Raw genomic sequence first — 24,446 nt, 5'->3', positions numbered from 1 at the left:
AAAAAAGATTCTTCTCCAAAGGTACATGAATTTCGCAATATCCCTATCTTAGTGAGAGATGAAGTTTGTAAGGAACTAGATAAATAAGTCTCTGCAAATATTATTTAGCTAATTGAAGCCTCCGATTGGATCTCTCCAATCGTCGTAGCAAGACATAGTAATGGTAAACTAGATTTAAGACATTTAAGACATTTAAATAACAACATTGTTGTAGATAAATTTCTATTACCAAAAATCAATGTGATGGTTTCCATTTTGAACAATGCTCAGTGGTTTTCCACCATTGACCTGTTGTCGGCCTATCATCAGATTTCCTTATCACCTGGATCTATGAAATTAACAACCTTCATCACCCCATTTAGGTGTTTTTAGTATAAGCGTGTGCCAGTCGGGTTAGCTTCTGCTGCAGCTGTTTGTCAGCGTTTGATGTTTCATCTTTTTAGGAAAGAACAAGGTGTTGTGTTTTTTTCAAGTCGACATCCTTGTCTTTGGGTGGGATGAGAAGTAACATTTATTAAGGTTAAAAAAGTTTTAAGTATTTTAGAAGAGAAAGGTCTCACAGTAGAACACTCAAAGTGCAAGCTTGCTCAAAAAAGTGTCAACTACTTGGCCCATATTATAGATGAGAATGGTGCCAAACCTAAACCTACACTAGCGTCTTCTATTTCCTACGCTCCTGTACCTACTTGTAAGGACAAGGTTCGTTCTTTTTTAGGTATGGCTGAATTTTGTTCTGAATATGTACCAAATTTTGCAGTAAAAACTTTCAATATTCGCCAGCTTTTTAAAAAAATTGTGCATTTAATTGGTCACCAGTGTGTGACAATGATTTTAGAGTCATCAAACAAGCTATTGCACAAGATTCTGCTCTTCACAGCTTCCATCCCTTGCTGAAGAGTATAACTACAACTGATGCTAGCAACAAAGGCGTTGGTGCCATTTTATCACAAATAGACAATCAGTGTCAAGAACATATCATTGCCTATTCGTCAAGATCTTTCTCTCTTTGTAAAGAGAAGTATCCAATTATAGAGAAAGAAGCGCTAGCATGCGCATGGGCATTAGAACATTTTAAATCCTTTATCTGGGGCAAGGCATGTACTCTCCGTGGTATACAACCTTTACAACGCAACTTTTACAACGCACTACCATTACAACAAAACTTTTACAACGCAACATCCATTACAACACATGCATTTACAACGCAGTCATTACAACGCATGACACTACAACGCACACCACTACAACGCATACCATTACAACGCAGTCATTACAACGCATACCATTACAACGCATAGCATTACAACACATTATACCCTTACACTATCCAACACTTACCCTACTGTTGCACCCCCTGGAGTTAGAATAGTAATTTTTTACCCCTACACTATCCAACACTTACCCTAATGTTGCACCCCCTGGAGTTAGAATAGTAATTTTTACCCCTACACTATCCAACACTTACCTTACATGCAATGCAATGTAATGCGTTGTAATGGTATGCGTTGTAAATGTAGTATGCGTTGTAGTGGAATGCGTTGTAAAGGTAGTTTAAAAGAATTCATTGTAATGGCATGCGTTGTAATGGTGTGCGTTGTAATGGATGTTGCGGTGTAAAAAATGCGTTGTAAAGGTAGGCGTTGTAAAAGTATGCGTTGTAACGTCATACATCCCTCTCCGTTGTGACCATAAGCCCTTAGTGAAGATTTTAACTACGGAGGGTGCCACTACTGCTTCAGAAAGAGTAGCCAGGATATCTATGAGAATGCAAAATTTTATTTATAATGTAATTTACGTTCCAGGAAAGAACAATGTGGTTGCCAATTTTTTATCAAGAATGCCAGTGATGCTTGAGGAATGTGAGAATAATGAATGGAATGAGTTGCAAATAGCGTTTGTCATGATGATGGTTTCCTGCTATTGACAGAGAAGAATGGGACATGGAATATGATAATGATATTCTTCTCAAATCTGTTTCTTCTTTTGTTATTAATGGTTGGCCTAAAAATAAAGAACTTTTGAATACTTCCAACAGACCTTTTTGGGAGATTAGGTCAGAGTTGTCTCTTTCTCACAATACTCTTTTAAGAGGTGAAAGAATAATTCCTCCTGAAAGTTTGCGTAAATGTATCATTGATCTTTTTCATGAAGGTCATCCTGGAATTATCAGCATTAAGGCCATTGTGAAGAGGTTATTTTGGTGGCCGGGATGTGATTCTCAAATTGAAAAAATTGTGAGAGATTGTATTCCGTGTTCCTCTTCGGATAAATCCTTGCAGACACTACGTCCATGTATGTCTAAGGGGTTATTACCTAAAAATCCATCGAAAACCATTGCTGTTGATAATATGGGATCTATTAGTGGTTCTGATGGATCTCATTGCTATCTTATTGTTATAATTGATTTATTTTTGAGATGGCCAGTTTTCAAAATTGTTGAGAATGCTGATACTTACTCTGTTTTACAATTTTTGGACGAAACATTTATGACTGAATGTATTCCTTCATGTTTACTCTCTGACAATGGAGTACAATTTATTTCGTCTAAAGTCAAATGTTAGTTCAAGTAATTAGGGATCACACATAAAACCACCTCTCTTTATAATCCAAGTGGAAATGGAATGGTGGATAATAGAGTTTTAATAAACACTTTTCAGTTATCTCTCAACAGTGATCTTGATTGGCCTACTCAAATTGGGAAAACAGTGTGGAATTACCGTGTTACTGTCAATGAGTCCACAGGAATCTCACCTTTTGTACTCATGAAAGTTAGGAATCCCGGCATCAAGCTATTCCTACATGGTTATTTTCTGGCAATGTTTAACCTTGGTCCAAAGATGAGGTTTGCTCACGTATGGAATTCATGCATAATAAAAGCAAAGCTTACTATGATGCCAAACATAGTACAAAGGATGTCATAATAAATATTGATGATTGGGTACGAATTAAAAAAACAGGATGGATTTGTAAAGGTGAATCAACATTTTCTGAACCTACTCAGGTAGTTGAAGTGCTATTTAATGCTGCAAAGGTTAGTGATGGTAAAATTTGGCATTTGTCTAGAATTGCAAAATGTAAACCCATTTTTTCATATTCCTTAGTTGACCATAATTGGATGCCGGATGATCTAGGTATTGGAATTTCTGATGTTTTTTCAGATTCTCAGGTGAATGGTGAACCTACTATTTTTCATAATATTGTATCTGACACTAATGCTACTTTAACATGTGACATTCCAAACAACTTTGATTCTTCTCAAAATCCTATGTCTTCTTTGAGTGACAAACCTGATTTTCATCATCTTTCGTTGAGGAAGAGGATGGCTCCTTCATGGTTGAAGGATTATATTGTTAGCAACAAATGATTACGTCATAACATACATTATAGAAACAAGATATATATACAATTGTGTTATATTTATTTTCATCTTTTTTTTAATTATTATTTTGACAGAAGGGAGATTTGTTGTGTTCTTATTCTCTTGTACATTCTAAATGATGTCGTATAGTATTTTAGGACCCGATTCATGCCCTTATATAGGTAAAAATCACCTTGCCCTTATATAGGCATAGAAATCATAACCAAATTTAGACATAACCCATGCAGTCCAAATACAGGCATGGATACTTCCACTAGTTCCGAAAAGCCACAACAATTTCTTGGAAAACTCGGCTTCAGCAGTCAGGGACTTCCCCTTGCTTGAATATGGATTTGTCCAAGAACTTATGGAGTTTTCAAAGAACTGCCATTACCTTGGAGTTCTTTGGTGACGTTATTATGTCCAACTTTACGTCAAACCAGGCACCTTCAAGGTATAAATATGCCTTCACTTGCTCTGGCAAACCCACAGTGGTTTGGAGCAGTTCGACTATCTACTTGCCTGACGCAGCTCGCCACAGCAAGTGCCGAAGGAATCCGACCCTCCAGCTGATGCACTGAGAGAGACTCTGTCTTTCTCTCACTGAGAAATCCAGCTCCAGTGTTTCCAAGCTCCCCTTGAGGGGTGTTGGAAAATCGAGTCCTGAGAGAGAGAGATACCAGACCTCCTTCATTCTAAAACCAAGGTACGGAGCTGATTAGACCCTAAGAGAAATCTTGGATAGATTCTTGGCAAAGAATACTAAATCTATGCTACACCACACTTACTTCTTCCCTCGTACTAGACCTAGGTGAGGTACATTGGGGTAGGCGTTTTTTAGAAGCACCAGTTGAGAACTTTTAGTCTTTGTTATTTATGTATGTAGTTCATGGCTTAGAAACCATACCATGCTTTTACAGTATTATTTTATAATACTCTTCTTGCTGTACGTATTATACTTTGCAGCCAGTATTACGATTGTAGAAGTTCATTTCTTCTGCATGAGAAAGAAGACTGTTCAATAAATACTTTTATTGAAAACGCCTGTCTCTCTATTTTTTCTGCACCTCTGATGAAACGAAGCATGCACAATTGACTGAGTAAGATATCTATCTATTGTTTCCACAACTCTGAAGATACGTTTTATTCTTGGGAAACAAAGTTGTCATGTTTAAGTGGTTGTCAGAAAATAATCCCTTCTTGTTTATTCGAGAATGTTTCTAGTGACCTCTGAGCTAGCTTGCACTCACAATTAAGCTTAATATATTCGATACAGACCTAGTCGACCTAAGTCCTACGTCAATTCTATCGGATATATTATCCAAATGCGCAGAGCCTATTGGGAATATAGGAACTACACTACATGCGCCCAACGTTTGGTAAGGCACTAATTTAACGCTAGATACTAGAGTAACTCAGTCATGCTTTTCACAGGGACCCCTTTTTCCCGTAAAATACTCCAATAGACGTCTGGAGTGGGTAAAAGGATAATATCCGCCATAATTGAGTAGGACAAAAATCCTATGTATTAGTTTTTGGTTAGTTCAACGTTGAAGGATACAGTGTTCCAAAATATTGTGTACCTTATCTTTGTTTCCTTGAAGCTTGCTCTGCAAACTTTCAGGCAACAGAATGTCAGATAGTGATACTGAGACTGGTAGACCTACAAGAAACAACAACGCAACCGGTGGAGCTGCAGAAACTGCAGCTCGACCAGGTTTTGACGTTACAGGTTTTAATGAAGACGACGCGGATGCTATATTCATCCCAGAAAATTTAAGGAAAACCATCACTATAAAGCTTATAACAAATGGCCTATCATCGAGAGGTGGTAGGGTGATATTTGTCATAGAGCCACATGAATATCGGCAGACAAAGGTATTCTATTCATGGATTATCTTACCAGAAGCAAATCCATTAACACACGTGTTCCACTTCTACAAGATAGAGGAACCTCCAGAGAAATACACTCCTTTCGAGGATATTGAAATTCCATTAACATACCAAGAGCATGTGCTCTGGTTTAAAGGTGCCCTACAACATCAAAATCATATAACAAGGCTCGGTCCACTAGTTAGACCAGGAGCAACATGGCCGGTACTAGCCAGCTACACACCACATCCTGCCATTGAAGGAATGACAGGTCCAGAACTATTAGTTCAACTAAAACAACTAATCAAAATACATAGACAATTGGTTCAGTATGTCATGCGGACTTTAACAGTCCAACCTCCTATAAGGATTCCACAACACACCCCTCACCAGGGGAACACAAACAAAATTACAGAAAGAAGAGGACAGTCAGAACGCAAGGAAGAACGAGTGAAGTCCAAAGACGATCAACACTTTCCAAAAAATAAAAAAAAACTAATTCACCAAGAAGAAGGTAGCAGGTCTAAAAATCAGACATGCCGAGGATTTTGAGGTCACAACTCAAGAACGGGGAGTGGACTCAGACAGTGCTGGACAGCACAACAGAAGTTACCATAGATCGCAAGATCCTGAAGGATCATCTGGAGACAGTGGACTTGAATGAGTACATTCAAGTTGAAACTGCCGATACCAGGGTTAGTGTACCCCATAAGATATATGAAATAACGCTCCGCATGGAGGGGGACATAACTAGGAAATTAAGAGCACTCTTTTGGGAGAAGCTCTTTAAGGGTTATGACATTCTTCTAGCTGAAAAAGACTGGCCACCAAAATTTGTCAGGGAGTGCCCACATGGTGAAGACATCATTATGAACTAATGCAATGCCCACCCCTATCTAGGGGGAAGCACCTCCGAGCACTACGTGGGGTGACCTAGTAGGTCTTATTCCATAAGTGAGTTTAATCCAGACGTTGTGGTTGTCTTTAGAACTTATTTATTCATTAAACGCATTCAACCTTCATGGTTTAATAAATCAACATTGCGTCGTTGTTAAGAAGAGTGATGGCATAGTTAAAACCAATCCCGATGCATTTCGGGCTCCGCCCTTCTTCAGGGGATGGCTCTACAAACGGAAAAATGAAAGAATCGTGGTGTCGGTACATATTCAAAATTACAATGTTAGTTAACAGGTGCACGAAGATCTACATGGTGCATGGAAAAATAGGTGCGCGCTAAAGTCGTGCGTTATAACAATGTGGTCGAAGACCACCAAGGTAGATAGGTGTACATCAGTTGCTCATTACAAAGATAACAAAAATAAAACGTCAGTGAGGGAACCAGGGGTATTCACAGGTATCCATGTGAACTCGAATGGGGACGGGTGATCAAATTGAAAGTGCACGCGAACAGTGACCAACAGGTCCTGCCAATAAAACATAAAACCGAAATATGTGCCCATCACCGTAAAATGGTCTGAGAGGCTACAGGGTGCTCATAAAGTACTCACGTTCAGGACAACTATGCAGGGACTCCGGGGAGTTCCGACGGGTAGTGGTGAAACAAACACCGAGTGTGATCGCGGTGATATTAAGTAGAGTGAAACTAAACATAGAAGAGGGTGCGTTTACTGACCAGGTCGTGAGGCTACAGCGAGTGAATATGGGCGCCATCTTAGAGTGGGTTGCAAGACTATGGGTGAAATACAAAATAGGAGCAAGTGCTATAATGAAAAGGGTAATCTGAGATCAATGAGGTGATGAAGTGAAGTGGTAGTGTAATATCATGCACATGCACAATTTATAATCACAAATAACATTGAAATTCCATCCTGTCGTTAAGACCATGCGGTATCATGGTGGACATGAAGCGGATCCAGAAATTTTCACGTTTCAACAGAGTGTTCTTGTTGTTCGTGGTCACCTGTACTTGCTCAAGTATTTGGAACTTTAGTTGAGCCACATTATGTCGGTTTTCTTGAAAGTGTGTAGCAACACTAGATTTCAAGTTGTTAGTCCTGATGTTGCTTTTGTGCTCAAGGATGCGAACACGTATCTTCCTTTCAGTGTGGCCGATATAACATTTGCCACACGGGCATTTGAGTAGACACATTATACGCAAGCACTGGCCAATCTTAACTATGGAACCTGACTTCCAAGGATTATTCAACCTACCACCCATGTTTGCCTTTACCAGAGGCCGCAACCTGAAAGAGATTCTTACCAGAGACAAATCATCAACCACCCAAACTACCTACACTGGCCTACGGCCTTGTTACAATTGCAGTAACTGCAACAACTGCATCACTGGGAATACCACCAACCACCCACTCAAAGGTCACCCCATAAAATTACGTGTGAATGCAACGTGTAACAGCAGCAATGTCATTTATCTACTCAAATGCCCGTGTGGCAAATGTTATATCGGCCACACTGAAAGGAATATACTTGTTCGCATCCTTGAGCACAAAAGCAACATCAGGACTAACAACTTGAAATCTAGTGTTGCTACACACTTTCAAGAAAACCGACATAATGTGGCTCAACTAAAGTTCCAAATACTTGAGCAAGTACAGGTGACCACGAACAACAAGAACACTCTGTTGAAACGTGAAAATTTCTGGATCCGCTTCATGTCCACCATGATACCGCATGGTCTTAACGACAGGATGGAATTTCAATGTTATTTGTGATTATAAATTGTGCATGTGCATGATATTACACTACCACTTCACTTCATCACCTCATTGATCTCAGATTACCCTTTTCATTATAGCACTTGCTCCTATTTTGTATTTCACCCATAGTCTTGCAACCCACTCTAAGATGGCGCCCATATTCACTCGCTGTAGCCTCACGACCTGGTCAGTAAACGCACCCTCTTCTATGTTTAGTTTCACTCTACTTAATATCACCGCGATCACACTCGGTGTTTGTTTCACCACTACCCGTCTGAACTCCCCGGAGTCCCTGCATAGTTGTCCTGAACGTGAGTACTTTATGAGCACCCTGTAGTCTCTCAGACCATTTTACGGTGATGGGCACATATTTCGGTTTTATGTTTTATTGGCAGGACCTGTCGGTCACTGTTCGCGTGCACTTTCAATTTGATCACCCGTCCCCATTCGAGTTCACATGGATACCTGTGAATACCCCTGGTTCCCTCACTGACGTTTTATTTTTGTTATCTTTGTAATGAGCAACTGATGTACACCTATCTACCTTGGTGGTCTTCGACCACATTGTTATAACGCACGACTTTAGCGCGCACCTATTTTTCCATGCACCATGTAGATCTTCGTGCACCTGTTAACTAACATTGTAATTTTGAATATGTACCGACACCACGATTCTTTCATTTTTCCGTTTGTAGAGCCATCCCCTGAAGAAGGGCGGAGCCCGAAATGCATCGGGATTGGTTTTAACTATGCCATCACTCTTCTTAACAACGACGCAATGTTGATTTATTAAACCATGAAGGTTGAATGCGTTTAATGAATAAATAAGTTCTAAAGACAACCACAACGTCTGGATTAAACTCACTTATGGAATAAGACCTACTAGGTCACCCCACGTAGTGCTCGGAGGTGCTTCCCCCTAGATAGGGGTGGGCATTGCATTAGTTCTTGTGGATTTTCCGCTGTCAGGCCGGGCAGCGTCTCTCTCTGAGCACACAACAGAACTTGAACTTGATAACCCTGTGGATTATAGTTTGGGCTGTGCGAGTCCCTCTACCCATTAGAAGACATCATTATGCCAGCTTTCTCAAATCATATTCCTATTCATACAAAATACACCTATGCCAGAAAATGGGCTGTAGCCCAAGCTCCAGCATTATAAAAAAATCATGTGAGATGGGATGAGGATTCTCCTCACCATAAGATCCAGTTAAAAAATCAGCCAACTGCTCAGAGGCAGTACCCAGTTAAGCAAGAAGCTAAAAAACAGGTCAGGGAGATCTTAGGTCAACTTGAATACCAAGGGGTGATTGAAACATGCACCTCGTCCATGAACAATCCTTTGTTTCCTGTCTCCAAACCAGACAATACATATCGTCTAGTTTTGGACTACAGACATTTAAACTCTTTTTGCAAAATCTTTGCAGTACAAAATGCACACAGTGCAGCACTGATGAATAACATAGTGCGCCAAAAATATAAAACCACATTAGATATTTCTAACGGTTTCAAAACATTACACCGGAAAGCAGGTATTTGACCGCTTTCTCAATTATGGGGACACAGCGTCACTTCTGTCGTCTCCCCAGGGATTCAAGAATAGTCCGGGGTTATTTTCAGCCAGAGTAACAGAGTTACTACAAACGTATGATGATGAGGTATTTTCTTATGTCGATGACATCTATCTAACAGACGATGACTTGGACAGGCACTTGAACAGAGTGAACACCATAATAATTGGTTTCGCATCTGAAGGGTACAAATTCAATTTTAAGAAATCACGAATTGCCCGCCTCAACGTCCTATTCTTAGGATACGAACTTGTGAAGGCAAAAGCCTGGCAGCGTACTGTTTAGAGAAATGTGCGTTGCTCCAACCTCCAAAAACACTGAAAAACTTACAGTCAATTCTAGGCTTCCCGGATTTCGGAAGAACTTACATTCTAAATTACGCAGAAAGGGTTAAACCTCTCTACAAATTAATCAAACCTGATTTCAAAGCAACTAATTGGACTCAAAACTCACAGAAATTTTGCGTTCAGTGCAAACAGACATGTTAGCAACAACACATTTACAAACACGCGTAAACATACGCAACCTTGTAATCCGAATCATCCCAGGAACATGCAGATTCACGTACTTAACCTTTAATGAGGGAGAAAAAGTACCAATAGCTTATAAATCACACTTGTACACACAAGCTGAAATGAAATTCACTTCTACAGAAAAAATTATGACAGCGGTTCAAACTGCAGTAGCAAAAGAGAGCGCCCTCTCACAGGGAAAACGCATAATGGTCGTTACTCCTGTACCTGCCTTAGAGGCAGTGACAAAAGCAAGCATTCCGAATGCAAAGGCTTACATCCAAGGTGGATTCAATGGGTTAATTCTCTTGCTGCAACAGACGTTGAATACGTTTTTGACCCCTACTTGAAAACTCAAGAATTTCTACAATACGAACAAGAATGTTCTCTGCCCGCTGGGATTCTTCCTCTAGAACAGTACAAATGTATAATTTATATAGACGGATCAGCACAGCCCACAATTGGAGGTAAACAGGCTTATAGTGCTGAGTGCGCGATTGTTAAAGGTCGCTGGTGCAATGGTAAATTCGACCAATGGTCACAAAAACTCTATCTCTAGGAGATTGTACAGCTCAGTGAGCTGAACTACAGGCGTTCAGGATGGCGCTTGAAAATAACGATCGCGAATTCCCCACACTCTTAGGGGTCGATTACGATGGCAGACGGAAGGACAACCGCCGACCTGGAGTAGGCGGAAAATGCCTTTTTACAGTCCGCCAGCCGTGGTCCGTCCGTGTGCCATATTAGGATGGGAAGCACTGTCAAATGTCCATACGCCGAAGAAGAGCACGCACCCCCGCGGAACTACACCCGACCCCTCGGTGGACGTAACCAATCCAGAGACTCTGCCTTCCGGAATGACGTCTCCGACCGTCCTCTAAATCACGATGGCGTAAAAACACACATCAAATCGCTGCGGAAAAACAACCTGCCTGAACACCGCGGATTCACCACAGCGGAGAGGCAAAACATAGCAGAGAAAACATAGCATTGAAGCACGAAGAGTATAGGGAATGCGTGTAGCGCTGGGTCCATGACGGCGATCTGCCTGTGGTGGGTATCTCCACAGACAGAACGCCGTCATGGACCCAGCGCTACACGCATTCCCTATACTCTTCGTGCTTCACCACCAGCAAGTCATGGACCGTCGCCGACGACAAAACAGGTACGCCAACACACCAATTGCTGTCGGAAGGAGAGTACCTTTCGGGGCCGTGACGTGGGGAGGGGGAGGGTCATGTTGGGGAAACAGCATTTACGATAGCCCCAATATATCAACAATGCAAGGAGACAACCAGAAATGACAAAGACAAACCACTACACACGATTGACTTGTTTTATTGCACATAATAGGGGTATATTCATAGAGTAGCCAAGAACATGGGCCTTGGGTAGAACAGAGCAGGTACATCTGAAGCAGCACATGAAAGGGGCATGGAGCATCAACAGTCCATGGCAGAGAACAGTGCAGGTACATCAGAGGCAGCACATGAGAGGGCATAATGTAGTATCAGAACAGCAACAGGGCAGTTTCCATAACAGAGCAGGTACATCAGAGGCAGTACATGAGAGGGGCACAGAGCAGCAACAGTCCATGGCAAGGCACAGGTACATCAGAGGCAGCACATGAGAGGGGCTAAGTGCATCAACAGTCCATGGCAGAGAACAGTGCAGGTACATCAGAGGCAGCACATGAGAGGGCACAATGCAGTATCAGAACAGCAACAGGGCAGTGTCCATAACAGAGCAGCTACATCAGGGGCAGCACATGAGAGGGGCTAAGTGCATCAACAGTCCTTGGCAAGGCACAGGTACATCAAGGTCAGCACATGAGAGGGGCTAAGTGCATCAACAGTCCATGGCAGAGAACAGTGCAGGTACATCAGAGGCAGCACATGAGAGGGGCTAAGTGCATCAACAGTCCATGGCTGAGAACAGTGCAGGTACATCAGAGGCAGCACATGAGAGGGGCACAGAGCATCAACAGTCCATGGCAGAGAACAGTACAGGTACATCAGAGGCAGCACATGAGAGGGCACAATGCAGTATCAGAACAGCAACAGGGCAGTGTCCATAACAGAGCAGCTACATCAGAGGCAGCACATGAGAGGGCACAATGTTGTATCAGAACAGCAACAGGGCAGTGTCCATAACAGAGCAGGTACATCAGAAGCAGCACATGAGAGGGGCTAAGTGCATCAATAGTCCTTGGCAAGGCACAGGTACATCACAGGCAGCACATGAGAGGGGCTAAGTACATCAACAGTCCATGGCAGGAAACAGTGCAGGTACATCAGAGGCAGCACATGAGAGGGCACAATGCTCTATCAGAACAGCAACAGGGCAGTGTCCATAACAGAGCAGGTACATCAGAGGCAGCACATGAGAGGGCACAATGCAGTATCAGAACAGCAACAGGGCAGTGTCCATAACAGAGCAGGTACATCGGAGGCAGCACATGAGAGGGCACCATGCAGTATCAGAACAGCAACAGGGCAGTGTCCATAACAGAGCAGGTACATCAGAGGCAGCACATGAGAGGGGCACAGAGCAGCAACAGTCCATGGCAAGGCACAGGTACATCAGAGGCAGCACATGAAAGGGGGTAAGTGCATCAACAGTCCATGGCAGAGAACAGAGCAGGTACATCAGAGGCAGCAAATGAGAGGGGCTACGTGCATCAACAGCCCATGGCAAGGCACAGGTACATCAGAGGCAGCACATGAGAGGGGCTAAGTGCATCAACAGTCCATGGCAGAGAACAGTGCAGGTACATCAGAGGCAGCACATGAGAGGGCACAATGCAGTATCAGAACAGCAACAGGGCAGTGTCCATAACAGAGCAGCTACATTAGAGGCAGCACATGAGAGGGCACATTGCAGTATCAGAGCAGCAGCAGGGCAGTGTCCATAACAAAGCAGGTACATCAGAGGCAGCACATGAGAGGGCACAATGCAGTATCAGAACAGCAACAGGGCAGTGTCCATAACAGAGCAGGTACATCAGAGGCAGCACATGAGAGGGCACAATGCAGTATCAGAACAGCAACAGGGCAGTGTCCATAACAGAGCAGGTACATCAGAGGCAACACAAGTATGTGGGTCAAGCGCCCCGTCCCATGGACATCAATAATGCAAGGGTGGTTACCATGGACAATCTAGACAACAAGACAAATGACATGTGAGTGATGGGAGCTACACCTCACAGCACAGAATCTGGTAGACTGCTTGACCTAGTTGCCTCGGACACACTGCCAGCACCAGAAACAGGAGTGTGAGACTCAGCCACAGCTCTAGTGACTGACACATGAGCCATAGACCCAGACACACTGCCAGCACCAGAAACAGGAGTGTGAGACACAGCCACAGCTCTAGTGACGACACATGAGCCATAGACCCAGACACACTGCCAGCACCAGAAACAGGAGTGTGAGACACAGCCACAGCTCTAGTGACTGACACATGAGCCATAGACCCAGACACACTGCCAGCACCAGATACAGGAGTGTGAGACACAGCCACAGATGTAGTGACTGACACATGAGCCATAGACCCAGATACAGGAGTGTGAGACACATCCACAGCTCTAGTGACTGACACATGAGCCATAGACCCAGATACAGGAGTGTAAGACACAGCCACAGCTCTAGTGACTGACACATGAGCCATAGACCCAGACACACTGCCAGGACATGTCCCTGTACAGTGACCAACAAATACCATGCCAGCATCTGAGACATGAGAGTAGCGGACACACACAGTGTCAGTACCTGAAACAGGAGAGGGCACAACTGACACAGTGCTACTACATGAGGAAAGACAGCGAACAACAGACACAATGCCACTATCTGACACATGAGAGTGAACTGCAGCGGACCCACTAGGACCACTGAAATGATGAGCCTCAGGGCTGTATCAGCCAGGAGGCAGGGTGGCTCTGGCAGCTGGGTACAGTTGTACTGGAGCGACATTGGGGTGGTCAGGTGTCACTGGTGTGTGTCTCCGTTTCTTTGGGATATGTAGGGGCACCCTGGACATGACTGGACTGGTAAGTGGTGTGGCCTCATCAGAAACATCACCCATCAAAGGTGGATCATGTGCTGGTTGGGGTCTGCTCTCTGGGGACGTGCTGGACCCTGCTTGACGTTTGCTGTGGCCCTGCCTTCTGCCCTCTGCATCATGTGTAATGGGGGATGCAACAACAGTGTACACATTCCTCTGCTTCTGTGGGGTGTGGATGGGAGTAGAGGTATGGGGGACTCCACCGGTGACACATGTGCATTATGTTCCTTCACCAATATCAGCCTCAGGGCAGGCAGGGGTGATGTATGCCTGTCTTTGATGGAGCTCGTGTCCATGGGAGAACCCTTGGCCCTGGGAGGTGCCTTGGCCGTAGGAGGTGTCCTGTCTCTGGAATGTGCCTGATCCGTGGGCGGAGCCCTGTCCCTGGGAGTTGGCTTGTCCTTTGTAGTGTCCCTGTTCATTGTAGTGTACCTGTCCTTTGAAGTGTCCTTGTCCCTGGGAGTGTCTCTGGCCTTGGGAGGTGCCCTTTCCTTTGTGGTGTCCTTGTCCTTGGGAGTGTCCCTGGCCTTGGGAGGTGCCCTTTCCTTTGTGGTGTCCTTGTCCTTGGGAGTGTCCCTGGCCTTGGGAGGTGCCCATTCCTTTGAGGCCTCCTTGTCCTTGGGAGAGTCCCTGGCCTTGGGAGGTGCCCTTTCCCTTGAGGTGTCGTTGTCCGTGGGAGTGTCCCTGGCCTTGGGAGGTGCCCTTTCCTTTGTAGTGTCCTTGTCCTTGGGAGTGTCCCTGGCCTTGGGAGGTGCCCTTTCCTTTGTAGTGTCCTTGTCCTTGGGAATGTTCCTGGCCTTGGGAGGTGCCCTTTCCTTTGTGGTGTCATTGTCCTTGGGAGTGTCCCTGGCCTTGGGAGGTGCCTTTTCCTTTGAGGTGTCCTTGTCCTTGGGAGTGTCCCTGGCCCTGGGAGGTGCCCTTTCCTTTGTAGTGTCCTTGTCCTTGGGAGTGTCCCTGGCCTTGGGAGGTGCCCTTTCCTTTGTAGTGTCCTTGTCCTTGAGAGTGTCCCTGGCCTTGGGAGTACCTTTTGAGGGGGATGCCTGTGTTACATGTGAATCCCTGTCCCCCAACACCCCTTGAGGATCCTGTATGTCAACTCCAGGGTAGCTGATGTCATGTTCGGTGAAAGATTTCCTTGTCCTAGGGGATGGTGTCTGTGCCCTCCGTGCCCTGCCTTGCTGCTGGGCTGCTTCTAGTGCAAAACCCAGAAAATGATGCCTGGTCTCAAATGTCAGTCTCCCCTGAGACATCAAGTGGTGTGGATGGGGGAACTGAAGTAGAACCTTGTCCATGCGACTGTAGAATGGCTGCAGACACTGTGTTTGCTAATGACTGAACTGTTCTGTGGAGACCAGCAACATCGCCATGCATCCCCTCCATGAATGCTACCACCTGCCCCAACTTCCTATCATGGTCTTCGAATGCATTGATCATGTTGGTCTGCCCTACACACAGCTGTCGCAGCAGATCAACAGCCTCAGCACAAAGTGCACTTTGTGTCACAGGGGCAGCGGTGCCTGCACCGAAGGCCACTCTGCTCCCCCTACTCTGGCGAGCACGAGCAGTACTTGTTGCAGTTGGTGGCAGTGTGGGCCCTGTGTGCTGTGTACCGACTGAAGGTGTTGATTGCCCACTCCCTGTGTCTACCAACAGTGCTGACTCACCAACACTGTCTGAAGATGAGGAAGATGGTGTCTCCACATGTGAGTCCTCAGGGACAGTTCTGTCCCCTTCTCCGGGGCTGCTCTCTTCAGTCTTAGTCTGCGTGTGTGTGATCTCGGATCCGGATGCATTGCCACCACTCATCTCCGTCGTCTGTGGGTCAGTGCCCTCGGCCAAATCTGAAAGAGAGAGAAAAGAGGTTTACCTAAGTGCCACACTCACATACTGAAGGTTACAAAATCACAACTTTCCTCACAGTCGACTAACATGTAGCACCCATCCTGCACACAAACCACCCCTACCACACATCCTCATGTCAAAGAACCGGGGGTGCCTGTGAAACATGTACATCTAACAAACAGGGCAAGTGCATGCAGACCACCACACATTTGATGCCAGGGGACCACAGACCTCAACGGCATGTCCTGGGACCCTGCACTACAATGCAACTGGTATGTCCACCTGGCGGACGTGGATGCTAACGCTCACTCCTCTAATGGCACCAACATGCTTTAGCATCAAAACATACGCACCCCGGATGTCACTACTGTGTCTGAGCAACAATACATGCATGCACTCACACGTCACAGACACATACAGTCTGCTTACCGCTAGTTTGCTGTTGATCCCCTCTCAGCCGGGCGGACAGGTCAGGATGCGTCACAGCTATGATACAGTGCATTAGAGGGGTCATGGTGCGTCGTGCAAGCCGGGTTGATCTTGGAATCAGCCCCAGTCTCATCTCCGCCACATTTTTCCTGAGCCTGGATATGTCATCCCAGCGCTTGTGGCAGTGTGTGTGTCATCTATTGCACACCCCCACTGCCCGTACATCACGTGCTATGGTCCTCCACACGGCCTTGCGAAGGTGCAGCTTGACCTACCATGATGGAGACAAGAAGGGAACGTCAGTGGACTGTTGGACATTTACACAGATAGGAGCAACACGTATCTTTTAGCAGCCATGCATAGTACAACACATGTGAAGGTCCCTCAGCACACCACCTAGATAGCAGAAGCCAGGAGTCAGTGACCACCTCTTGCACACCAACATGTCCCCCACTGCACTTACCACCTGTCCGGGGGCACCGTAGAGCCGTTCATAGTGGCGGAGCACACCGTCCACAAGGACTTCCAGCTCCGCTGCGGTGAAGGGACGAGACCGGACCTCTCCAACTCTCGGCATGGCAAGGTCCAGGACTGTGGCACTACAGCAGCAGTTGTTGGATAGCTCAGCAGCAGCAGCTCGAGGTGATGGTTGCAGGCAGCAGTTGTTGGATAGCTCAGCAGCAGCAGGTCGAGGTGATGGGTGCAGGCAGCAGTGGCTGGAAGCAGTGAATGTGTGCTGCTGACATTCACACATTTGTAGGGCCCTGAGCTCACATCAGTGGCACACGTCTTCAGCAATTGGTTTTCCCGGGATGCCTCATTCAAAATGAGCCAATGACTGGCCCTGGTGTGGCGGTGCACGGCTTCCGCTATTTTCGAATGCGCTTACGCGCCCCGCGTTACATATTTCCATTGGCTACATGTGCACAGACCGTCACGGTCACACACCGGCAACCGCATGTGCGCGCTACCACGATGGTGCATCATTTGAAAATAATCACTCACTGGCGTCGCTATGGCGGAGCACGCATTCCGCGGGGGTAGGGCAGGCTAACACATACATTTGAATATGCAAGTGGAAATGGCAGTTGGTACCCCCCCTTACAGTCACATTGCAGCACCCACCGCAGACCGCCGGCCCTGGCCAGTCACCCACCGCTGGCCATGGCCGGTCACCCACCACCGGGTGCTGGCCGGTCACCCACCGCCGGGTGCTGGTGGTGGGTGACCGGCCAGGGCCAGCGGTGGGTGACCGGCCAGGGCCAGCGCTGGGTGACCGGCCAGGGCCAGCGCTGGGTGACCGGCCAGGGCCATCCATGCCAGGGTGACCTCAATGCACAGGGCGCTCACACACCGCCAGCACCCGGCAGTGGGTGACCAGCCAGGGCCAGCGGTCTGCAGTGGGTGCTGCAATGTGACTGTATTTCCACTGGCATATTCAAATGTATGTGTTAGGCCCCCCACCCCCGCGGAATGCGTGCTCCGCCATTGCGATGCCAGTGAGTAATGATTTTCAAAACATGCACCGTCGCGGTAGTGCGCACAAGCGTTTGGCGGGGTGTGACCGTGATGGTCCTTGACCATGCAGCATATGTTATGCACAATTGCAGTATCAAGGATCATCTTTCTGTGTTGGGGGAAGGCGTACACGGATGGCGTGTGTACACACACTGCATGTGTCCGCACACATGTAATGTTCATAGTTGTAAATGTGTGTCAGGACATGTCCGGAATGCATCAAGAATCATCATGTCAAGTCAATGGGCCGTGTCCACGTGTGTCATTCATGTCCATTTGTTGCATGTGTGGTCATACTATTGACCTTGCCAGTGGTTAACAAAGGCCAGTGATGTGCATCCAAGTTGCGTCAGATGTGCATGGCGATGTGTTGACGTCTTGGTTTTGCGGACACACGTTTCTATTTGTATACATCTACACAGTACATCAAGGCTGCGTACCCACATACAGAAGCTGTTGTGAGTGTCTTGTTTGTGTGTGCAAGTAGCAATGATGGGGGTATACATGCCATCTGTGTATGCGTATGTGTGTCGCCTGCTGTGTGCCCATGCATGTCATGTCAGGATGCCCAGCATTGTAGGTGGGGTCATGGGTGCATGAAGACAAGGAGGGTTTGTTCCATGTTCGTGTTGTGTGTGCACGTCCATGTGTGTCTGTGGGGACGCTTGTCCACACTTGCGCCCTGTGATGTTGGCTGTTCTTTCAACATGTGTGCACATTACATTGGACATGTTTGCACACAGGATGTTGTTTGTGTGTCAACATTGTGTGTGTATTTAGCTGTAGTGCCTCATATTTCGGTCACGTCACACATACAATCAGTGTCTGCAACATGTATTATTTGTATTGTGTTGGTCAAGATGTGATAGTGTGGCACAGCTATGCGGTGTAGGTCAATTGACATCTGCTCTCATCTACTCCCACACAGGAGGGCTCCAAATGTGCATCGACCATACACTGTGCTGGAGGACATGGTTAACGAGGAGGTGATCTGCAAATTCCGGCTTGACCGATGTAGATTGCAGGAGCTTGTAGCCCAATTGGCACCTCATCTGCAGCCACGCAGGACATATCCAGGAGCTATTACACCCACAGCAAAGGTGATGGCGGCACTTCACTTATTCGCAACAGGCACTTTCCAGTACACAGTTGGTCATGCCAGGGGTATGTCACAATCCATGTTCAGCATGGTACTGCGGGATGTTCTGAATGCCATGATGCATTACAAGGATGATTACATCCATTTCCCACATCTGGCAGAGCTGGCTGCAGTGAAAGGTGACTTCTATGCCCTGGGCCAGATCCCACACGTAGTGGGTTCCATTGATGGCACACATATTGGTCTCATTCCACCCCAGGCACGTGAACCCGTATATCGTAATCGGAAGCACTACCATTCGATCAACCTGCAAGTGGTGTGCCTGGCTGACAACATCATCTCCCATGTGTGTGCCAGATTTCCAGGGTCCGCACATGACTCCCACATCCTGCGGAGCAGCATTGTCCCCCAACTGATGGCCAATCTGCATCAAGAACGTGCCTGGCTTGTAGGTGAGTATGCTGTGATGACTACTGTGTTGTATGTGTGCCATGCAGTTCCCACCAATCCTGGTAATGATGCATGTGTCTGTCATCCCCCCACCTAGGCAACTCTGCGTACCCCAACCGGCCGTGGCTGCTAAGCCCCCTACGGAATCCTACTACCCCAGGTGAAATACGCTATAATGAGGCCCATGGGAAGACACGTCGGGTGGTGGAACGTACATTTGGACTGCTGAAGTCTAGGTTTCGCTGCCTTGATAAAACCGGATAGGGCCCTGCCATACTCACCCGGCAAAGTATGCAGAATAGTGATTGCCTGCTGCATGCTCCACAACCTGGCCATATGCAACAATATTGAACTGATCATGGACCCTGCAGACCAACAGGTTGCTCCGCCTCCCATCACACCCGTGTCCAGTGATGAGGATAGTGGGGAGGAAGAAGGCGTGGACCAGAGGCGTCAGCTCATTGCTCGCTACTTTCCTTGAATGTGAGTAACTACCTCTTGTGTTGCTGTTCAATGTGTGACGTATGTCTGCTGGAGATGGTTGGATGTGGTGTGTGAATGCTGCCTGTTATGTTATATTTGCACATGGGTGTGAGTCATGGTGTACAAGCAATGCTCCCTGATGTGTGTTCTGTGATCCGCTTACTTTGTGATGATTGTGGTTTGTGGGATGTTGCAGTACGTTATTTTGTGATGGTTGTGATTCAGTTTCCTGACCTGTGCTTGTTGTTCTCTGTTTGTCCCTAGGTCACTCACACCGAGCCAGGATTCTAAACCAACATTGATCCCTGCACCTGCTGATGACAACAACTGAGACATACCTGTATATAAACATGGAGATCACACAGCATTGAGCGTTACAGTGAATTTTATTTACAGGGTGTGGATAAGTGTTTGTGCATATTTACAAAAAGGTGGTGGTGGGGAAGAGTGAGTTGAAAGTCATGTCAGATGAAAACACTGATGTGGACACCACATTGTGTGATGGACACCTAGTCCAACAGACGTGTGACAATGCTTGGCAATGTGGGACAAGATAGTTAGCAGGGTCAATGCCAGGCTCAAGGAAGGGTGAAGTCATTTTTGGTCCCTCTTCGGGCGGGTGGATGGGGCATTGCCACTGCTCTGTGCTGGGTCCTGCCTTGGACGGCCCTTCCATCTTAGAGCCAGAGCAGAGCCAGCTGTGGGGGCAGGTTGTTTAGGGACCACCTCCCTGTCAGTGGCCTCAGGTGATGGTGGCGGTGGTGTTGGTGCCCTGTCCCGCTGGGCACTTGGGGGAGGGGGAGGTGGTGTGGCACGGGATAACCACTCCCTCCAAAGTGCAGTTTGCTGCCCCATGAGGTCCACAATTTGGCCCATGCGAGTGTCCATGGACCTCAACAGCTGGCAGGTCTGTTGCGAATCTTGATGTGCCCGATCCGCCTGTGCCTGCGACCGCTCGTAGGAGGCTTGCACTCTGGCAATGGCTTCCGGGGTCTCATTCCCAGGATGGGATGGGTCTTTCCCCGACCTCCCTTTACACCTCCACTCCTGTTGGTGAGCGGTGGCCTCACCTGTGTCCTCCCACGTCCACTCTCTCTGCTTTCCTGAGACGTTGATGGCCCATCATCGTCCGATGGGTCAGGCAGGGTGGCACTGGCAGGGGTGGTGGTGGTGGTGGTGGTGGTAGCTGCACAGCTCACAGTGGCAGTTGTTTGTGTAGTACCACTGGCCAAGGTGGTGAAGGCAGGGATGTCCTGGGAGCCTGATGGCCCTGGATGTGTGCTTGGCCCAGCATCGTCCTCTGCACCCGAGGTGTCCTGGGAATCCTCTCCGGAGAGACCTGGCTGTGAGGGGGACGCCTGGTGCTGGAGGTTGGTGTCTTGGCGTGTCAAGTCGTGATCACCTGAGGGACAAGAATGTAAGAATAAATGTTGTGGACATGACAGGTTTGTTGTAGTTAAATTTCATATCTCTATGGAATCAGGACATGGTTGTTGGTGTCACCATATTGGTGTTGCACACAGTAGTGGAAATGTTGATGGTGTGGAGGTGGGGAGACAATACTTGGCTATGTGTGTTCCTGTCCTGCTATTGGATGGTGCCCCTATGCAGTTGGCTACCTACCTGTAAGTTTTAATCAATCAATCAATCAAAGTATTTATAAAGCACACTACTCACCCAGAGGGTCTCAAGGCGCTTGGGGAGGGGGGTCCGCTACTGCTCGAACAGCCAGGTCTTGAGTTGCTTCCTGAAGGCGAGGTGGTCCTGGGTCAGGCGGAGGTGGGTCGGGAGGGAGTTCCAAGTCTTGGCGGCGAGGTAGGAGAAGGACCGTCCCCCTGTGGTGGCTCTTCGGATGCGGGGGACGGCGGCGAGGGCGTGGCCGGTCGATCGAAGCTGGCGTTTGGGTGCGTAGAAGTTGAGGTGGCTGTTGAGGTATCCTGGGCCTTGGTTGTGTAGGGCTTTGTGTGTGTGGGTGAGGAGACGGAAGGTGATTCTCTTGTTGACCGGGAGCCAGTGCAGGTCTCTCAGGTGTCCGGAGATGTGGCTGCGACGGGGGATGTCCAGGATGAGTCGTGCTGAGGCGTTCTGGATCCGCTAGAGTCTCTTCTGGAGTTTGTTGGTGGTTCCGGCGTAGAGGGAGTTGCCGTAGTCCAACCGGCTGGTGACGAGGGCCTGGGTGACCGTCTTCCTGGTCTCGGTGGGGATCCATCGGAAGATCTTACGTAGCATGCGCAGGATGTTGAAGCATGACGAGGAGACGGCGTTGACTTGTCTGGTCATGGAGAGGGAGGAGTCCAGGATGAAGCCCAGGTTGCGTGCGTGGTCTGTTGGTTTGGGTGCGCTGCCTAGGGTGGGGGGCCACCAGGAGTCGTCCCAGGCGGAGGGTGAAGGTCCCAGGATGAGGACTTCCGTCTTGTCCGAGTTCAGTTTCAGGCGGCTGTTCTTCATCCATTCGGCTACCTCTTTCATCCCCTCGTGTAGGTTGGCTCTGGCGGTGGCGGGGTCGTTGGTGAGGGAGAGGATCAGCTGGGTGTCGTCGGCGTAGGAGATGATGTTGAGGTTGTGCTGGTGTGCGATGTCTGAGAGGGGGCTCATGTAGACGTTGAAGAGGGTTGGGCTGAGCGAGGAGCCTTGAGGGACGCCGCAGATGACTTCGGTGGCTTCTGATCTGAACGGGGGGAGGCGGACTCTCTGTGTCCTTCCGGCGAGGAAGGAGATGATCCACTCCCGTGCCTTCTCCTGGATTCCGACGTTGCTGAGGCGCTGCACTAGGGTGCGGTGACAGACAGTGTCGAAGGCCGCGGAGAGGTCTAGGAGGATGAGGGCTGCTGTTTCTCCGTTGTCAAGCAGGGCTCGGATGTCATCGGTGGCTGCGATCAGGGCGGTCTCGGTGCTGTGGTTGGCCTGGAAGCCAGACTGCGAGAGGTCGAGGGATCCGTTCGTCTCGAGGAGGGCGGCCAGCTGTTTGTTGACGGTCTTCTCGATGACTTTTGCAGGGAACGGGAGCAGCGAGATGGGGCGGTAGTTCTTGAGGTCGGTGGGGTCGGCTGATGGCTTCTTGAGTAGAGCGCTGAGTTCGGCGTGCTTCCAGCTCTCCGGGAAGGTGGCGGTGCCGAAGGAGGTGTTGATGATGTCCCGCAGGTGGGGTGCGATGACCGCGTCGGCCTTGTTGAAGATGTGGTGAGGGCAGGGGTCGGTCGGCGATCCGGAGTGGATGGAGTTCATCGTGCGGACGGTGTCTTCGGTGCTGATCGGGGTCCAGGCGCGGAGGGTGGTGGTGGGGGGCGGTGGTTCGGTCGTGGCGTGCGTCGGTTGAGTGCTGAAGCTGTTGTGTATGTCCGCGATCTTGTTGTGGAAGTAGGAGGCGAGGGAGTTGCAGAGGTCTTGCGAAGGGGTGATGTCGTTGTTTCCGGCGATGGGGTTGGAGAGCTCTTTAACGATGATGAAGAGTTCCTTGCTGTTGTGTGCGTTGTTGTCCAGACGTTCCTTGAATGCAGTTTTCTTGGTGGCGTGGATCAGTTGGTGGTGTTTTCGAGTGGCGAGCTTGAGGGCAGTCATGTTGTCTGGTGTTGGGTCTCTGCGCCAGGCTCTCTCGAGGGCTCGGCAGTTCTTCTTGGAGCTCTTGAGTTCGTCGGTGAACCATGGTGCTTTCTTGCTGCCAGGTCTGCTAGGTGGGGTCCTCAGGGGGGCGAGGTCGTCTGTGCAGTCGCTGATCCACTTCGTGAGGTTGGTGGCCGCTTGGCTGGGGTTCGTTGCACTGGTGGGTGGGTTCTTGCTCTGGGAATTTGCAAGCTGGTCGGCTGTGATCTTGTTCCAGCTTCTGCGTGCAGCCTGTTGCTGGTGGTGGTGGATCGTGGTCCTTCTGAAGCTGAAGTAGACGCAGCTGTGGTCCGTCCAGTGGAGTCCGGTGGCGTGGCTGAAGGTGATGTCCTTGCTGGATGAGAAGACGGGGTCGAGAGTGTGTCCGGCGTAGTGGGTGGGGGTGGTCACCAGCTGCTTGGGGGTGATGCACTGATCACCAAATGGTGGGCGGACTACATCTTGCTCTGGGATGGGACATGTGGGCCTGTTGGGAGTTGTAGTGCTGGACCCCCCCCCCCACCCTCCCAGGAGACATGTGGGCCTGTTGGGAGTTGTAGTGCTGGACCCCCTCCAAACCCCCCCACCCTCCCAGGAGACATGTGGGCCTGTTGGGAGTTGTAGTGCTGGACCCCCCCACCTCCACCCTCCCAGGAGACATGTGGGCCTGTTGGGAGTTGTAGTGCTGGACCCCCCCAAACCCCACCACCCTCCCAGGAGACATGTGGGCCTGTTGGGAGTTGTAGTGCTGGACCCCGTGTTCACTGCTTGACCACATGCGAGCATGGGAAGGTAGGAGGCAACATTTGTGGTTGATCATGGTGGGTGCATTTGAGCCCTGGCCTTCACATTTGGGTGACTGTGTGATTTACATGCATGGATTGGAGCCTGGGAGATATGTCTTAGCAGTTGTGCAAGGCAGAACATGACAGTGTGATAGTGGTCATTGGTATGTACTTACGAGCCTCAAGTCCCGCTTTTATTCCTTCCAGGCTC

This window comes from Lissotriton helveticus, chromosome 4_1 (genome assembly GCF_964261635.1).
Source record: "Lissotriton helveticus chromosome 4_1, aLisHel1.1, whole genome shotgun sequence".
In the NCBI taxonomy this organism is placed as follows: Eukaryota; Metazoa; Chordata; class Amphibia; order Caudata; family Salamandridae; genus Lissotriton; species Lissotriton helveticus.
This window is presented reverse-complemented; position numbering follows the sequence as displayed.